At 36.4% G+C, this 18709-nt stretch overlaps 2 pseudogenes; one reads left to right on the forward strand and one right to left on the reverse strand.

Moving 5' to 3' along the window:
* Positions 1 to 6076: 6076 nt before the first annotated feature.
* On the reverse strand, positions 6077 to 13568 carry LOC124976551 (caspase-3-like; annotated as a pseudogene).
* LOC124977547 (UBX domain-containing protein 2A-like) lies at positions 7256 to 9027 on the forward strand (annotated as a pseudogene).
* Positions 13569 to 18709: the final 5141 nt, after the last annotated feature.

Genomic DNA, 18709 nt, shown 5'->3' on the forward strand with positions numbered 1-18709 from the left:
GTCCAGTGCAGAAACACCTCTTAGGAGCAGGTGCAAGAAGAGTCAGGAAGGTCCTTCAGGATGCCCTGTTCTCACTACTGGCTCATGAGCTTGGAAACTTGCCTCAAACTTGGAAATTATCCTACCTCAGCCTCCTGAGTAGCTGAGTTTACAGGTGTGCGCCATTGCACCCAACTAAATCTCTTTTTACATCAATAAATATACAGTCTACAGAAATGCGTCATTATTCTTAATTGTTGCACTGTCTTCCATTGAGAGGAACTGCCATAATTCACCCACTTCTCTGTTGTTGGATTTCAAAGTTGCTTCCAAATATTTTTATGTTATAAACAATGTGTGATCAACACCTGTACATATATTTTTGCCCAGTGATTTCCTTCCCAGACAGAAGACTGCAAGATTGAAGGGTATTTTTGTATAAGCAATGAAAATAATTTATACTAAGCAATCAGAAAGGGAAAAGCATGGTGGCATTCACATATAATCCCAATTACTTGGGAGGTTGAGGCAGAACAACATAGTGAGAACTGGTCTGAAGAAAAAATAATAATAAAGAAAGAAAAGGAAAAAGAATCCAGAAGAAAAATAAATGTTGTATCTATGTAAAGAGCATATGAATTAAGTAATTGACAGGAAACACATGAATGACCAATGAACATATGAAAAGATACTGAACCTCACTAGTAATAGAGGAAATAAAAGACAATAATGAGATGCTATTTTTACATTCAGCTTGACAAATTTTAAATAATATCTATTAACAGAAAAGAAAAAGATGGACATTTTCATACAATGACTGTGGGAGAGGAAATTTTACCACAAAAAGAGACATGCACAAGTCAAAGTCCCTGCCTTCATGGAATTTTCCCTCTAGTAAGAAAGACAAACAAATATAAATATGTAAATAAGATATCAGGTAGTGCTCTGGAGAGTGGTCTACTCCTGGCCGTCATAGCCCAAGAGTGCACATGGCTTCTGCCCATGGCCTTAACCCCACTGATCCTGCCCTTGGAAGGGCCTTGCCTGCCATTATTTCTTTACTTTCAACAAGGCTCATTAAAATTTATCCAAAGTTAGTATGCTCTACAACTGGGGGAAAAGGGCAAATTTCCAGTTCTAAACTTAGAGAAATCAATAGCCAAGAGATTTGGAACTTCCAATTTTAAAGTTAGAGCAATCAACAGCCAAGGGATTAGAAGTGTCTGGGGCCTTGTTAGCACAGTGTTGTGACAAATCTCAAGAGCTCTGTAGCTTCACTCCACAGAGGGGAAAGTTTTCCTTATTGGGTCAATACTTGGGACCTCACATTTCAAAATTTCATAGAAACTGGAAAGCAATTCAAATATACCAGATCTGTACTAGATGCACAGTGTCACAAAGTCTCCTAAAAAATACTTATACCAAGCACTTGTTAGGGAAGTTACTCTGATAATCCAGCAGAGTGTCCGGTACTGCCTAGAATTGAGGTCAGTGAATCTCATTTACCAAGTTACACTTTGAGTCCAAGAGAACACAGGAGAAACTCCAAGGTCATCTCCATAGTATGATTCACTTGCCCCTCACCAGCAGAACCCAAAAGCAGGGTCAGAGTTCTCTCACCTAACAATTTGATATCAATGGGCTAGAGAAGCAGGAAGTTCTTGGGGTGCATGGAAACCCCCTCCAGCTGGGTGACTTAGAAAATTCCAAGAGTAAGTAGCTGAAGTGTTTTAGAAATTTAAGGTAACTAGAAAATAAGGAGTACAGGACTTATAAAAGAAGATAAATGCAAGGAAGCTAAATAATAATAATAGTCAACAGTTACTGAATACTTACTATGTACCATTCCAAGCTATTTACAGTATGTTATTTTAGTTCATCCTCCAAGAAAACCCTATGAGAGGTGTTCTTATTATAATACCCAGTCCATTAAGGAGAAAACTGGGTCACAGAGACATTAAGGAACTTGCTTCCAAAGTTACATAGCTATTCAATGGGCAATAAGGAATAAAATCAAGATGAAAGTGCAGAGCCTGTTCCCGAGGTGCTATATGTGTGGCACTCTGGAAACTATCCACTAGACTAAATAGTCTCAATATGCCTCTGGATAGAATCAATACCAACTAAGCTTTTGCATGAATCACTTTCCACTGTTGCAGAAATTTGCCCAACTAATGACATAAAGATTGTTTCTCTTGGAAAATCCCATGCTTTTGGAAGTGCCAGATTGGTATAAACTCTTAATTCCCAAAAGAACAAACAGCTGGGCTTCGTGAACTGCAGGGTCTCTTCCTGCCTTGCGCTAAGTTCTGTAGGAACTGCTCTGAGATACAAGGCAGAGGCTAATCCACAAAGGGAACCCTGTGGAGACCAATGGGTCTATTGCAGGCAGAACCTAATCTATATTCCTACCTAGCACTATCCTACTAACTCTGCAAACGTGTATGAATTGCAGCAGCCCCCAGGTCTGTTGGAGGAACCGGTTTGTTCTCTTTTCTTTCCAACCAAAGGACAGCCTCAGGTGACTGCCACCATCCTACAGAGAGCATCTATGAAGTTCTTAAGAACAGGGAAAGAAGCTGCATGGTCTCCTTCAGAAGAACATTCCGTATTATATCTAAGCTATATATTTCCCACCACACCACTGAGTGTCTCTACTCTCCACAAGGAAAAACAGCAGAGGGTAATGGTTGCCTGTTCGCAACTCAAGCAGCTATTGGGTTCCTTCCCATGACTGACCCCTTTCCTTCTTTTATTATTTTGCAATATTTCAAAATTACAAATTACATTTTGTAATTTCTTGTAATTTCATAAATGTATTTAATTTTTTCAAACTTTTCATTACAGAATGTTCAGATATACAGATAAGAAATAATACAATGAATACCCAAAACCCACCCCTTAATTCAGTTTTTAAATTTTTAATAAGCCAGGGATAGTGAGAATTCCAAATACTCATAAGTCCAATAAATGATTAGATTCAATGTTGAAATATTAAAATAATTCCGATTATAAAATTAGAAAAATATAAGCTCTATATTCAATAATTTGTTCTTGGTTAGAGATTAAAACTGAAGACAAGAGCTGTAAGCTTTAGTTAATGATTTCAGAGTACCTTGAAGGAAAGAGCCTTGATATAAATGCTTTAATAAAACAAAGCCCTGAATCAATTCATTCCATATTATTAGGTAGATAAGAAAATAGCAAAAATATTTATATATCAGTATTTAAAATTTAATTAAATCTATATTTTTCTGTCTTTTGCTTATAGAATTGAGCATGTATCCCAATCAGCCAATTAAAAAAGTTCAAAAAGCTTTCCTACTTATTTATTTGCAATGCTGAGAATCAAACCCGAGTACTCTCACATGTGAGGCAAGTGCTCTACCACCAAATATTTGCTATGTCGCTATTCATATGTGTGAGGGCAAGCTCATACTTCCTTGTCCCTGAAAGATTTTGAAAAAAAAAAAAAAAAATAGCTCTTAGTATAGTTGTCTTGTAACCTAGAGTTATGACTTGCATGTTTGTGTCCCACAAAATTTATGTTGAAACTTAAAACAATATTGAGAAGTGGAGGCCATAGGAGGTGATTCTATCATGAAGACAGAGTCCTCATGACTGGACATAATTAACAACATTATAAAAGGGGATTAATTAACAACATTATAAAAGGGCTATGCCTTTCCTTCCCTTCTACCATGTACATGAGGACACAACCTTCAATACACCATCTTGGAAGCAAGAGATAAGCCCTCACCAGACACTGAATCTGCTGGTACCTAAATATTGGATTTTCCAGCCTAATAAACTAACATTGAGTCTCATACAAAATGGGATGTATTTCGGATTCTCCATTTTATTCCACTAGTCCACTTGCTATCTTTATGTCAATACACATTCTGTTTTGCTGTGTAGCTATTCCTATATGGGAGGGCAAGCTCATTATTGCTACTTTTTAATTTTCCTGAACTATTCCTTTGCTATTCTGAAGCACTCATCTTTTATTCAAACTTTGTTTTTAAACACACACACACACACACACACACACACACACACACACAGTATTCTAAAGTGGTTGCATTGGATTTGCTTTTGAAATAATCAGGATTTTTTATTTTAAGTTTGAATTTATGTTTTGAAATAAAAATGCAATAATAAATTTTTACAAAACTGTCACACAGGAACACACCTTAAGATACCATTACATGCTATCTTAGATAAAGTCAACAGATCTAGTCAATTAGCTGTCAATTAACTGTCAATTAAAATGTGAGTTCCTTTCTTTGAGCAAAAAGAAAACTTGTAAGGAATTTCCATGGACCCACGCCGGACACGGAAATCACATAAGGGAATTTATTAAGCAAACTGTCTCCCTGCAGGGTAAGAGAGAAAATGAGAGGAAAAGAGAAAGGAAAAGAAAGGGCGCACGCTAGAGAGAGTGGAAAGCCAGGAGGATAGAGAAAAGTGAGGAGGACAGACAGAAGAATTGAAAAAAGATGGCGGGGAAGCTACAGTAAAACAGTTGAATTCTGCCGGGCTAACAGGGGACCAATATGGGAGAAGAATACTTGCAAGCTGACTGATGAACCAATAGCTAGCTAGGATGTTCACAGATTGACAAGTGGTTGGGAGGCGGGCAAAATGGCTGTACCTGGTGGGCAGGGGAGCAGCTTTATACATTACAAAACTCTTGTGAAATATTTGACTGAAAGCCAGTGAGACCCACTGTGCAGTCGGTAATGGCTCAGTATCTCCAAGAGTGAGGAAGCCAGGATTCTGGCCTCCCTGGCTGGGGCTAAGCCCTGGCCTCCAGTTTCCCTCTATGCACAGGACAGGCTCCAACTGGATGCTTCTGAAGTCATGTGTGCCTGCCTTTTATTTCAGGTAACTACATAAAAAGGTTGTCACTATTTTACTTTGATTGTAAACTTCAGAAAATAATACCTACAAATTTTACCACAGGGACTACTCTGATTTTTATTAGGGACTCCCACCACCTTCGGAAAAATCTCCATTTCCTAAGTTTCTGATTTGGTTCATCATCTTACATCACTATTCATGCTTAAGGAGCACCTGCCACATGCACACCTGTACATGTAAGATGTCAGCTAGTGGTTCTTTTCTGAAGCTGAGTCTGTGGCTCTGCCTACATTGAACAGGCTGTGCTGCATCTCAGGCTCAAACCATCTTCTCTCAAATTACAGAGTGCCCAGCAGATCATTATTGTTCTTTCCTTATATTTTCACTATTTATAAAACAAATCATATTTTAGTATGTTCCTGTAGCATGTCTTCATATAAAAAATATCCTAACAATCAAAAATTGAATTCTTTTTCATATTAGTTCTTTAGACATTTTGTTGATCTATACATCTCAGTCAATTTGCATAAAAACAAATGAGAAGAAACATACCCTGATAGATCTTAGCACCTTATAGTTATGATTCTGTCCCTCTGTTGATGTTGTAAGTTAGTCTTAACAGAATCAACTCAGCTTGCTCAGACTTTCTCTAAAATATTTAGTTCCCTTCTTCATAGTAAACATGTCTTTTTTTTTTTTTTTTTCCCACAATAGACATGCTCAGAACAAATAGCACAAACCCATGAACTATGGCAAGTGATAAAAATGCAGTTGGCTGACTTCCACTTATCAATTCTTAAATAAAGGCCTTTGAACATGCCCATGTCCCCAGGTTCTAAGATCCATGATTCTACACCATCATTTCTATAGTTTGACAAAAACTAGAATGTACAGTCTTAAGTGTGTGGTAGATATATTAAAATTCATCATTACTGAAATGTTTACTTCATAAATTATTGGAAATTCATAGTATTGACATCACTTAATTTTGCTAATTATGAAAGGTGTAAATTTACATTAATTTCCTCTCATAACAATTGCATTATTATCCATTTTAATTTGTTCCTAATTAAATTCAAGTTCAACTACTGATTTTGAGTTTGAGATAGCTTCATTGTGGTTATACTGCAGAAGCGACATGTTTCAAAGTACTATCTTTAGATAAAACTTAAGCAAGAGAGGAAATAAAATATTACTTATATTATTTTCTCACTTGGCATACAAACAAAAAAGATCAACTATTTCTTTGGTGATAAAAATACAGTTCTTTTGTGAACATGGACACAATACATGGAATCTGTTTCTTTGTATGAAAAGTGGAGTCAAGGGAAAAGGACTCAAATTCTGTTGCTACCTTTTACCCAAGTAAGAATATTCATAAACTCAAGTTTATGAGCCTACAGTTTCAGCATTGCACAAAGTGACCGGATGAACCAGGGATCCATCCTTGGAATTTCGCCAGGAATAGTAACCTGGTGCTGTGGAATATGCATATACGAAGTCAGCCTCTTCTGATATTTTCTGGCATGCCATGTCATCATTAATATCACTGTCTGTCTCAATGCCACAGTCTAGTTCTGTACCCCGCCAGGCCTGAATAATGAAAAATTGGGGTTTTCCATTAGACTTCTACAATAATCTCCTCTGAAGAAACTTGTTAATTTTTTTTTTTTTTTTTTTTTTTTTTTTTTTTTTTTTTAGATGACAATCCTGTAAATAACTGTAACATGATTCTTTATTTTGCAATCATCATACAGGGCACTGACACCTAAATGGCACACTACCTAGACTATGTGTGATAACCGTCATTGTACATGCAGTCCATCACCAGCCAAAGGGTCATGCCACACATGGCTCCAGTTACAAAGTTACAGCATCGGTGTGCAACTTAGAATAAGATGAATAAACAGACCTGTTAATCTAAAGACAGAACCTTTAAAAAGACACTTGCAATCTAAACAATGATAAATGACAAGAGTTTACTGCAGGGAAGTAGAAGAATGATACCTTTTCCAGAGAAAGCTGCTGGGGAAAATGGGATACCTGTGTGACTAAAAAATGCTATTGTAGCCTTTCCTCATATCACACTATAAATCATTTCCAGAGGTAATACTTAAATATAAATGCAAAACAGAAACGTTCCAAAATTATTATAACAAGGGGAGTTAAAGGGTGGGCATGGTGGTACACACTATCAGGTGAACAGGTTCATTTGTTTGAAAAGTTATTCCTGGCCCCCGCGGCGCCCCGCGGAGACCGAGGAGGGCGGGCCGGGTCCTTGCTACCCGACGGAAAAGCCTGAAAGGGTGTTGGGGCGGCGACGCTCGGGCTCCGAGGGGCTCCAGCCAAGCGGCAGCTTGGGGCCCGCGGGCCCCGGGCGAATAGAGGACGGGGCCTCGAGGCCGCGCCCAGAGTAACACAAAGAGAATGAAAGAAGTTGATAATCTCGAAAGTGTAAAAGAGAAGTGGGTTTCTGAAACAGGATCCAACAATCAACCTCTTAGTGATAATCAACAAACAAATTGTGAATATTTTGTTGACAGCCTTTCTGAGGAAGCTCAGAAGATTGGTGCCAAATGCTGGTCCCCCACTGAACAGAAGAAAGAGGCAGATGTAAGTATAAAATTATGGAAAAATGGGTTCACAGTCAATGGTGATTTTAGAAGTTATTCTGATGGTGCAAGTCAGCAGTTTCTGAACTCTATCAAAAAAGGGGAATTACCTTCAGAGTTACAAGGAATTTTTGATAAAGAAGAGGTGGATGTTAAAGTTGAAGACAAGAAAAGTGAACTGTGTGTATCTACAAAGCCTGTGTTACAGCCCTTCTCAGGACAGGGGCATAGACTGGGAAGTGCCACACCAAAAGAGTTTTTTTTTTTTTTTTTTTTTTTTTATTGTAAACAAATGGTATACATGTTTCTGTTTGTACATGGAGTAACAGCATACCATTTGCATGTTCATACATTTACATAGAGTAATGAGTTTGATTCATTCCATTATTTTTTTCCTTCCCCCCCCACCCCTCCCACCTCTCTTTTCCCTCTATAGAGTCCCTCCTTCCTCCATTCTTGCCCCCCTCTCACTCCCCATTTTGTGTCATCATCAGCTTATCAGTGAGATCATTTGTCTTTTGGATTTTTGAGATTGGCTTATCTCACTTAACATGATATTCTCCAATTTCATCCATTTGCCTGCAAACGCCATAATTTTATTATTCTTTATAGCTGAGTAATATTCCATTGTATATATATACCACAGTTTCTTTATCCATTCATCAATTGAAGGGCATCTAGGTTGGTTCCACAGTCTGGCTATTGTGATTTGAGCAGCTATGAACATTGATGTGACTGTGTCTCTGTAGTATGCTGATTTTAAGTCCTTTGGGTATAGGCCAAGGAGTGAGATACCTGGGTCAAATGGTAGGTCCATTCCAAGTTTTCTAAGGGATCTCCACACTGCTTTCCAGAGTGGCTGCACTAATTTGCAACCCCACCAGCAATGTATGAGTGTACCTTTCTCCCCACATCCTCTCCAACACCTATTCTTGCTTGTATTCTTGATAATCACCATTCTAATTGGGGTGAGATGGAATCTTAGTGTAGTTTTGATTTGCATTTCTCTTATTACTAAAGATGTTGAACATTTTTTCATATGTTTGTTGATTGCTTGTAGATCTTCTTCTGTGAAGTGTCTGTTCATATCCTTAGCCCATTTGTTGATTGGGTTATTTGTATTCTTCGTGTAGAGTTTTTTGAGTTCTTTATATATTCTGGAAATTAGTGCTCTATCTGAAGTATGAGTGGCAAAGATTTGCTCCCATTCTGTAGGCTCTCTCTTTGCATTGCTGATAGTTTCCTTAAGCAAAGAGTATTGAAGTTGAAAATAAAAATAATCTGTCCACTGTTTCACTGAACAACTTGGAACCCATCACTAATACAGATCTGGTAAGCCAATGGGAAAAGGATTGTTCAGAAATTCAATACATCTCATAGGGTAAGCCACATCAAAGACTTCATTGAAAAATACCAAGGACCTCAAAGAAGTCCTCCCTTTTCCCTGGCGACAGCTCTTCCTTTCCTCAGATTGCTGGATGAGACCCTCACAGTAGAAGAAGCAGATTTACAGAATGCTGTAATTATTCAGAGACTCAAAAAAACTGCCGGACCTCTTAGAGAGTTTTCATAGTATTGATTTTTAAGAGACAAAGTAGAAATTTCACAGAGAAATGATGGTTGGAAGTGGACATGCAAAAATGGGAGGAAGGACCCGTCGGATTCACTGTTTACTGCTTCTGAGGAGAAGACTTTTGAATAATTTCAAGTTAAGAAAGTAACATGACTGGAAGCTATATTTAATGATATTTAATGTACTTTTCCCAGAAGGCTACTCAAAAAGAAAAATATACTTAATTTCAAAAACCAGTTAATCAACATATAATATATTAAGTAGCTACATCATTTAGAATCTTAATATGGTATAAATGAATAAAAAATGTTCACAGTTTTAATCATTGAAACATTTCTAAATAGCAGGTATTTATTTAAATGTTAGCTATCTCAGAGTTTTTAAATAGCAATATATTAAGAAACTATACATAACAGGTTAAAAGCATCAGTGTAATTATTTTATAAATGAGATATAATCAGAAGGGTAGAAAGACCTTCCACCATAGGTATGTTTAAAACTCAGTGTGTTCTAAGTTTTCACTATGCTGGTAGGATACACTCAAATATTAATTTGGCTACAGTATCTAAGTTGTATTTTCATTTAGAAATAAAATTGCATGACTTAATGTAATGTCAGTGTTAACATACCCACTCACATTTCTGTATTTCTAAATGTATTTTTTTATTTTTACTTATCTTTCACTTTTTTACAGTGCTGGGGATCAAACCTAGTACCTCTAAATGCTAGGCAAGTGCTCTACTGAGCCATATCCTAGCACCCCCTACCTTTTATTTAATTGGGAATGGATGAATTGTTTTTTTTTGGTGGGGGGAAATCCTGGCTTTTTAACACTAAGCCACATCCCCAGCCCTTTTTATTTTTTATTTTGAGACAGAGTCTTGCTAAGTCTCTGAGGCTGGCCCCCTGCCTCATCCTCCTGTGTCACTGGGATTTAAGATATGTACTGCCATGCCTAGCTAGGGATTTATTGTTAGTTAACAATTAGGTATTTAACCATTTATTTCCCACCAGTCAGAATATGCTACGAGGTTATCACATTACTAATTAGTGAATGTTTTTAAATATATCACTTGAAGTACAATTTTTTAATTTCTTTGGTTCTCTATGCATACATTAACAGATTATTTATAACATTCTAATGTCACCAAGACATCTTAGGAGTTTAACTAAGACCAGTTAAACTTCAAAATTTAAATCAGATTAAACACCCTGGCTTGAAATTTAAGATGCTTTTTTTGCCAATGAATCATTAAAGTATTGGGGCTGGGGCTATAGCTCAGTGGTAGAGCGCTTGCCTAGCATGTGTGAAGCATTGGGTTCAATCCTCAGCACCGCATGTAAATAAATAAAATAAAGGTCCCTCTACAACTGAAAAAAAAAAAAAAAGTTAAATAAATAAAGTAGGTGTCGAGCATGCCAAGGATTAAGTGGCCCATATCAGCAGTAATGTTCATAGGGTGCTAGATGGAGGCTGTGAGGCTTTGGATCTCAAGACCTTTTGTTTTATGTGTATTATATATATCAATATAATACTAAAAATTCAAAGTTTTTAACTTATTTTTGTGACAGGGTCTGGCTCTATTGCCCAGGCACCTTGAACTCTGGAACCTCTTCCTGCCTCAGCTTCCGCAGTAGGCGTGACTACTGGCATGCACCACAGTTCTGGCTCCAAAAATTTAGTTTTAAACTATTTACTTAAAAATTATGACTTTCAGGCTGGGCATGTGCCTGTAGTCCCAGCCACCCAGGAGGCTGAGGCAGGAGGTTTGCTCAAGAAAGAGTTCAGATCCAGCCTGGGCAACAGAGTAAGACTGTCTCTTTAATAAAATAAAATAAAATATAAAATAAAATAAAATAAAAAGCAATTTCCAAAACATAAAAGGGGTTAAGTAAGAAAAGTGACATTGTTTTCTTTTTCTGTGAATGTCCTTTCTGTCTTGCTTATGGATTCTTTTTTGTTGTGGGGAGTTTTTTGTTTTGTTTTTGTGTTTCCTGGCATACTACTAGAGTCAAGCCCAAGCACATACCAGGCAAGCACTCCACTACTGAGCCAGATCCCCAACCCCAGATGGCTTGTCCTGTCTGCTTCCATGTTCACTGCTGCAGTAGCACACAACCCTAACCCCCAGAAGACACCACCTACATTCATGAGAGAGGAAGCACATAACACTTTAATATTACTCAGAAAAAAGTTTTGATATTATAACCCCCTGAATGGGTCTCAGGAACCCCCAGTGGATCCTCTAAGATTCAGTCCTTTAAAGCAATGTAGAGTTCACAATACTCGAGCTTTAGTGTAAGAATCATTTGACTTTTCAGTAATGCCCATTCCTACCACCTACCACAAACATCGCATTCTCCTTTGGGTAGGTCCCAAATCACTGCTTTTGAAATCTTGAGTGGTGTTTAGGGATGTGGCGGTAGTACCACTTTCTTCAGGAAATCCTGCACTAAGCTTCTACCCTAAGAAAATAAAGCCAGCCTGCTTCACCATGGACAGTGGAAGACTTCAAAAAAGAGCTGCTATACCTCATCCACCAGTTGCTCTTACAGAGAGCCCATCCCCCTTTAACCTGAACAGATCATGATGTAATCCTGTGCTTTGTCTCCTGTAACACAGATGAGACAGGGCTGGAACGTTTGAATGAGGCTTTTTCCCAAAGGGTCAGAACAGCAAAAGGGAAGTATTTACATAACTACATGGCATGGCTTCTCTTCGTGGTCTATTTTAAGGACACTTCCTTTCCTAGCTCCCAGCTGTCCATGCGGCAGAGGTCTTTTTATGAGAAAAAGAGGAAGAAAAGAGATCCTTTTTCCTTTTGTCCTTTACCCTAGAAAATGGGCAGGTACATAGTAGAAAATAAATGTTTGTCAGTAACATACGGTAATGTCAAGTCCTCTCTAGTAAGACAGAAATAATGACATTCTTTCAAAAAAAAATGGTTAAATCAATGAACTTCTCTTTCAGATATGGAAAATAATTTATGAGTGTTCATATAATCAGGATTCTGTAAGATGTTTCATAGAAGCCTATCATGAAGTATTTTTATTTGCATAATTAAAATGAATAAATGACTCCCCAAGTGTTTGTACAAGCAGTCTTTCTCAGAGTAAGAGTTTTAAATATATATATCACCAGGGTGGTGGAGCACACCTCTAATCCCAGCAGCTTGGGAGGCTGAGGCAGGAGGATCAAGAGTTCAAAGCCAGCCTCAGCAAATTAGTGAGGCCCTAAGTAACTCAACAAGACCCTGTCTCTAAATAAAATATTAAAAAAAAAAAAATGTGGCTCAGTGGTTAAATACCTTTGGGTTCAATCCCTGGTACCAAAAAAAAAAAGTCATATACCTACAGAAAAACCCTCCTTTGTGGAGTTTCCAATTTGTAATTCATTAACCAGAAGATATAATGGACGTTTCTTATGGGTGCATGTAGCATTCGCCCCAGTGAGAGGTGCCTATAAAGACCTATCATCAGCAATAACCTTCATTTTTTTAACTGTGAAAACTTGTGTTAATGTGAATAATAATCTCAAATGTTTTAGGAAAAGTTAATCATCTGAGAAAGCTTTTTACTTGAATGTTTATATGTTGTAAAGTTACTAAATGCATAAAATACTCAATGCAGATTGAATATGGGAAACAACTGGATTTGCCAAGAGAAGGAAAATTTGAAAATACGCAGACATCTTAGGTGTGGAATACAGTTTTACCTAAACAGTTGTTTCAAAGCCGTTATCAATTTTTGGAAAATAATTAGGGCTAATATATAGAAGTATATTTCTAATTTTACAAATTCTGATTTAGTGGTTAAATTACTATGCATTATTGAAGCTAAAACTTATTTTATATATTTTCATGATGTTTCAGTGTACTGATAATATGGTTGTATGAATTTATTTCAGTGCCTTAAAGTATTTTGAATGCAATATTTTGCTAATGGTTAAAGAATTGTTCTCTTAAGAATGAAATACTATCTGTTAAAAAGGATCTATGAAGTAATTTTCACTCGTACACTTGGATGCTTTGTCATTTTTGTTTGAGTCATGCATTTGAGAGTCAACAAATATTTATTAGGTGCCTTTGCTTTAACCAATATTGCTTTCATTTAATACCCAGAAATGTAAAAAATGTGATATTTGTAGTACCAAAAAAAAAAAAAAAAGTTATTCCTTTACCACCATAGCTTAGAATTACAAAGCTGCTCCTTTTGCTAGGATCTTCTTTAGCAACATTGTGCATTGACTCCACAATTTCTTCACATGAAAGGTCATTTTTATTCCTGATTTCATATTTCAAGTTCATGAATGTTTCTCTGAGGTTTGTTCCATCTACATCTGTACCAGACCAACAAGCCATTCCAATGCTTTTATGAAAGTTCTTATTGATCATTATTAAACATAAACCCATTTCTGGATAATCCATTTTGTAACTATTGTCCAAGGATATTCCAGAGACCATTGATTTGCTTCCATATATGATCTTTGTTTCAAAAATTTTAATGGATTTTGAATCCACTGAGTTTTCACCGTTCTCCATGGTTGCTTTTCTTTTTTTTTAATATTTTTATATGTGGTGTTGAGAATTGAACCCAGCACCTCACACATGCCAGGCAAGTGCTCTACCACTGAACCACAACTCCAGCCCCCATGGTTATTTTTCTTAATGCACAGCTCTAACGAGCTCCAAATAGCACACACCACCACACTCCACACCTGCCAGTCTTCTGCCGCCCTAATCAGTTTTTTTTTTAATGTAAGACTTCCCAAGAACATGGTATGTCTTTCCTGTTGTTCAAATTTTACATAAAATTATTTTCTTCATAAATATCTTACCTTTCTTGTTAAATGTATATGTCAGCATTTTATAGTTCTTATTTCTATAGTTCTTACTGTGAATAAATTATTTGCCCCATTTGCTTACTTCCTTATTAATTCTAGTGATATTTTACTAAATCTCTTGAGTTTTATACAATTATATTACCAACTTGAAGAAATGTGTTTATCTCTTCTTTTCTAGTGACTCAACTAGCTATTTTATTTTGTGCTATTACATTTGCTAGAAAGTCTTTTTAAGATAATGTCAAATAACAATGTTGATATCAAGGACCATCTAGTTCCTAATTCTAATTGGAACCACTTTCAATTAGTTTTATTCATGTGTCTGGTAATTGGTTTCATTATTTAAGACTGCTTCTTTTCTTCTTTTTATAATTTTATAATTAAGAATGGCTGGCAAATTTTGTCAAATGACTTTCCAGCATCTATCAACATGATCACATAATTTTAAATTTAAGTTGTAACTGTCATAGATTATGGTGCTAGGTTTCCTGATATTGAGCCAATTATATTCTTCAAACCTTTTAGATCATAGATCAAGATTTATTATCCTTTTGATAAACACTAGATTCTTATTTAGTAGCAATTTAGAATTTTCCCTCACGTTCTAAAGCAAGTCTGATGCATGTGCTTTCTTTCATTTTAAGATTTTAGGTTAAAGTTAGGTTAGTTTCACAAAATGAATCACAGAGATTTCTATCTTTTACTGTGACCTATAATAGTTCAAATAACTTTGAAATTATCTGGTATTAAAAGATTAAACATAATATAGCTGTGAATCTATCTGGTTATGCTCCCTTCCCACTGTTAAATCTTTAATCCCTTCCCAGTCTCTACTATTCAATTAGTCTATTCAGGATGCAACATTTTGATATCTACAACTCATTATTTATATTTTGCAAAAAAATATTTTTTTTAAAAAAGGGATTTTGTTTTTCCCACAGCATTTCAAGCAAACTCATAATTCTTTTAATTTTTATTAAATCTCTAGGTAGGTCTTATTTCTGATTCTTGCTTCACATAAGGAGTTCTTATAAATTAAAATATTTTTCAACAAGGAGAATCTTACAAAAACAGGCACTGGCTAAGCATAAGTAACTTACAGGGAAAAAATAAATACAAATGGTCAATAAACTAAAGGTATTTAATCTCACTGGGTATACTAAAAATGCAATCTACTGCCCAAGTTGTAGAATAAACTACCTGCCCACAGCCCTGTGAAGCCCAGACAGACATGTAAGTACAGGGCATTGGAATAGTTGGAGCAATTGGGGTCCTCCCTGCACTTCCCCAAGGAACAGAGTGGATAATAGTTGAAGTTGTTACCCTTCCACTAAAGCTGGAGACCTGTTCTCTAAATAAACCATGATCACAACTGGGCATGGTGGTGCATGCCTGTAATCCCAGTGACTTGGAAGGCTGAGGCAGGAGGATGGAAATTTCAAAGCCAGCCTCAGTAATTTAGCAAGGCCCTAAGCAACTAAGCGAGACCCTGTCTCAAAATTTTAAATAAAACAAAAAGGTTGTGTAGCTCAGTGCTAAAGTGCCCCAGTTTCAATCCCCAGTACCAATAAATAAATAAATAAATAATCAATGATCTACCTAAATTTCTAGGGAGGATACCGAGGCCTGAGAGCAAACTACTGAATTCCAAAACACGGAGAAAAATGTTAAGAGGTAGAGAAGCAGCTCCACCCAGAGGTTGAAATATGCTGAAGTCTCTCACCACAAAAGAATTCTTTACTTAGGCAACTGCAGAGCTAGAGTCACTGGCCTGCCTAATTCACACCCTCCTGCCCTAAAGGAAAGTTTACCTGTTGACCACCTAGCCCACTTATGTAGAACCAAAGATGAGCTCTCTCATTCAAGGGAAATGCCTTTTAAGGGAATTGTCCTACCCAAATGGGCAGAAAATACCACTAGATATTTGATAAAAGTCAATAACATGAAGAAAGAGTATAAAGATGAAAAAAGAAGCAACTAACATTGAAGAAATGCAAGATGACTCAGGAACCTAAAAATAACTTTTTAAATTCATGCAATAATTTTACAATGATTTCAGTAGATACGGTGTCCAGGAAAGCATATAGTCTGTGAGCAAAAAGGAACAATCAAAGAACAAAGAAGTTTTTAGACATTGCAAGTATAATTGTCAACAAATTTCACTGGACTGTCTGAACAATAAAATGAACATGGAGACTAATTAGAAATCAATTAACTTTAATGTCCTATAACAGTGATTAAAAAATAAGGAATTCAGGAGTACAAAAATAGATTTAAGACATGTGGAGGATGGATCCAGAAGTCAAACATGTGTCTTAAACCTAGCAAATGGGAAAAAAAAAAAAAAAAGGAACTGAGACAATGGAAGGGAAGAAATATTCAAAGAAGTAGCTGAAGTAAATTCCCCTGAAAGGAACCAGAGATCATTATGTTAAGAGAAATAAGACTCATCAGGTCAAAGGTTCTATGTTTTCTTTCATATGTGGAAACTAGAGAGCGAAAAAGGAAAAGAAAGGGGGAATCTCATGAAAATCAAAGGGAGATAAGTAGAGGAAAAGGAACCGTGGGGTGAGAGGAGAGGAGGGAGGAGAGAAGTGCTGGAGAGTGATGTTGCCCAAATTATATTGTCATATTGTATGCATGCACAAATATGTAACAAATCCCATCATATGTACAACTATAATGCATCAATTAAAAAAGTGGGAAAAAAAAGAAAATTCCCCTGAACTTTGTCTTCATTTAAAAATGGTCTGTGTAGAGCCAAACAAAATTAATTTTGAAAGGATCCACTCCCAGACCCAATTTAATGAAATTTCAGAACTCCAGGGTAAGGAGAAAAACCTGAAAGCTTCCAGAGAAGTGACAAAACAAGTTACCAAAAGAAGTATAAGAACGACACCAAATTTCTCAACAACATTCAGTACTCAAAAGACAAATGGACAGTAGCTTCAAACTTTTGAGGGCAGGCAAATATTTGTGTGTTTTTATTTATTTATTTATTTTTGAAAGTAACACTAATTTGGTAAGAGGATGAAACTACATAAAAAAGTGTTGAGTCCCATTCCTACCCTTCCCACTCTCCCCATGCCCACTCATTGAACTTCAAAGGTAATTTTTATTAGTTTTTATTCATTTTTTATTAGTTTCCTGTTTATCCTTCCAGCTGGGAAAAAGTTAATTTAGATTTCTAAATTAATCCAAACAATCAAGTTTGGACAAAAGAAATGCCTATGCAACATACAAACACTCCAAGTATAGCCTTTGTGAAATAAAATGCTGGAGAAAGACTTCCAGCAAAATGGAAAGGGCACCAGAACTCACAGGACACAAGAAACATGACAGCCACTGAATATGCCCTATAGCAGGTGAAAGAAGCTTCAAAAGAGGGGCGGTGGACCATTAGACCCAAAAGCAGATTTACTATGAAGTTAGTGAAGCTAAGACTTCAGGGCCCTTCACTCACTGAGGCCCTTTTGAAGGTGAAGGGCTAGACTCTACAATGTTGTATTTATAATTTTGTATCTTTTTCTCTTGAGAGAGCCTCCTAAATTGTATAAGAACAGAGCTACAAAACCTGGATCTATCTTAGACTAGATCTTGATTGACATTTGAAAGATTTTCCTTCAAATCATAAAGTTGTAAATGACATGAATTACATTTCCTTCCTTGGGTCTATTCAACCTACAGTAGTATTTAGCTGACAGTATGATAAATAATGTTTGCTGATTTTTCCACTTCTAAATTAACCTCTCAGTAAGATAAAAATATGCTAAATAACTATCCATTTCTTTAAAAATCTGTGGTGTGTATGTGAATGTGTATGCCCAGAATACATACTTCAAAATGTTAATTATTGCATCCAGGTGATAAGAATGCAAGTGATTTTTTTCTTTTTACTTGCCTGGATTTTCTAAAATTTCCTATGAGGCACATAAATTATTTTATAGTAAAAAGAAAACAAAAATCTTATCTTAATATTTTTCCTTCCCTAATTCATTTTACATTTATCCTGACTGAAACAAGGTCACAAAATTTCTATTTGACATTCCTGTCACAACTGAATATTTATTTGAGTCAAAATCTGTTTGACATCACCCTCAAATCAAAGTGGTCAGGTACAAAGATGTCCTTCAACCCACAGTGATAAGAAGAACACAATTTCATAGCTAAAGGCAGATAGAGAAAACATCATTTGCCCGCTACCTACCACAGCTGTGACATCGATTTCTAAAGCCAAGGAAAAGAGAATCTAAATCATCACAGCTTGACAACAAAGCACAAGCTGAGTTTGTCAGAGGTAGGTTCATTGTCTGGGATGCTCATTTCAAATTGCTTTGGGCCTTCCCAAAGTTACCGCTGTTAGACCTCACAACATCTGAAAATCTGTGACTCTTCCAATCCTAATAAAGAATACTCCTGTAAACCGTGATAAGAAAGTTTACATCGACTTCATCATTACAACATATTTAAAGCTGAGAAAACAAAGACAAAAGCAATAGGTGCTAACACTCTAGTTAGAGTTCCAATCCAAAGCATTTTCATTATCTCAAAGCAAGCAAAAGAGCCTCAGAGAATACTTCCTGGTATGGGACAGTTGACTTTGAGACAAAGGCTGCTCTGTACTTCAGAATTCAAGAAGACACTTCAAAGGTAACTACAATTTCACTTGTCCATCCAATTTCACTTGTATTTTTTAACTGTGGCCTGTCTAAACTTAATCAGATATTTCTGAGAACCAGAAAGCAATTCAGAACACTATCAAACTCGTGTTTACCCCAAACTGAAAAATTCTCCAAAGGGCAGTGTTGGAATAGCAAGAGTGATAACTTCTATTGATCT

This window comes from Sciurus carolinensis, chromosome 2, assembly GCF_902686445.1.
Source record: "Sciurus carolinensis chromosome 2, mSciCar1.2, whole genome shotgun sequence".
In the NCBI taxonomy this organism is placed as follows: Eukaryota; Metazoa; Chordata; class Mammalia; order Rodentia; family Sciuridae; genus Sciurus; species Sciurus carolinensis.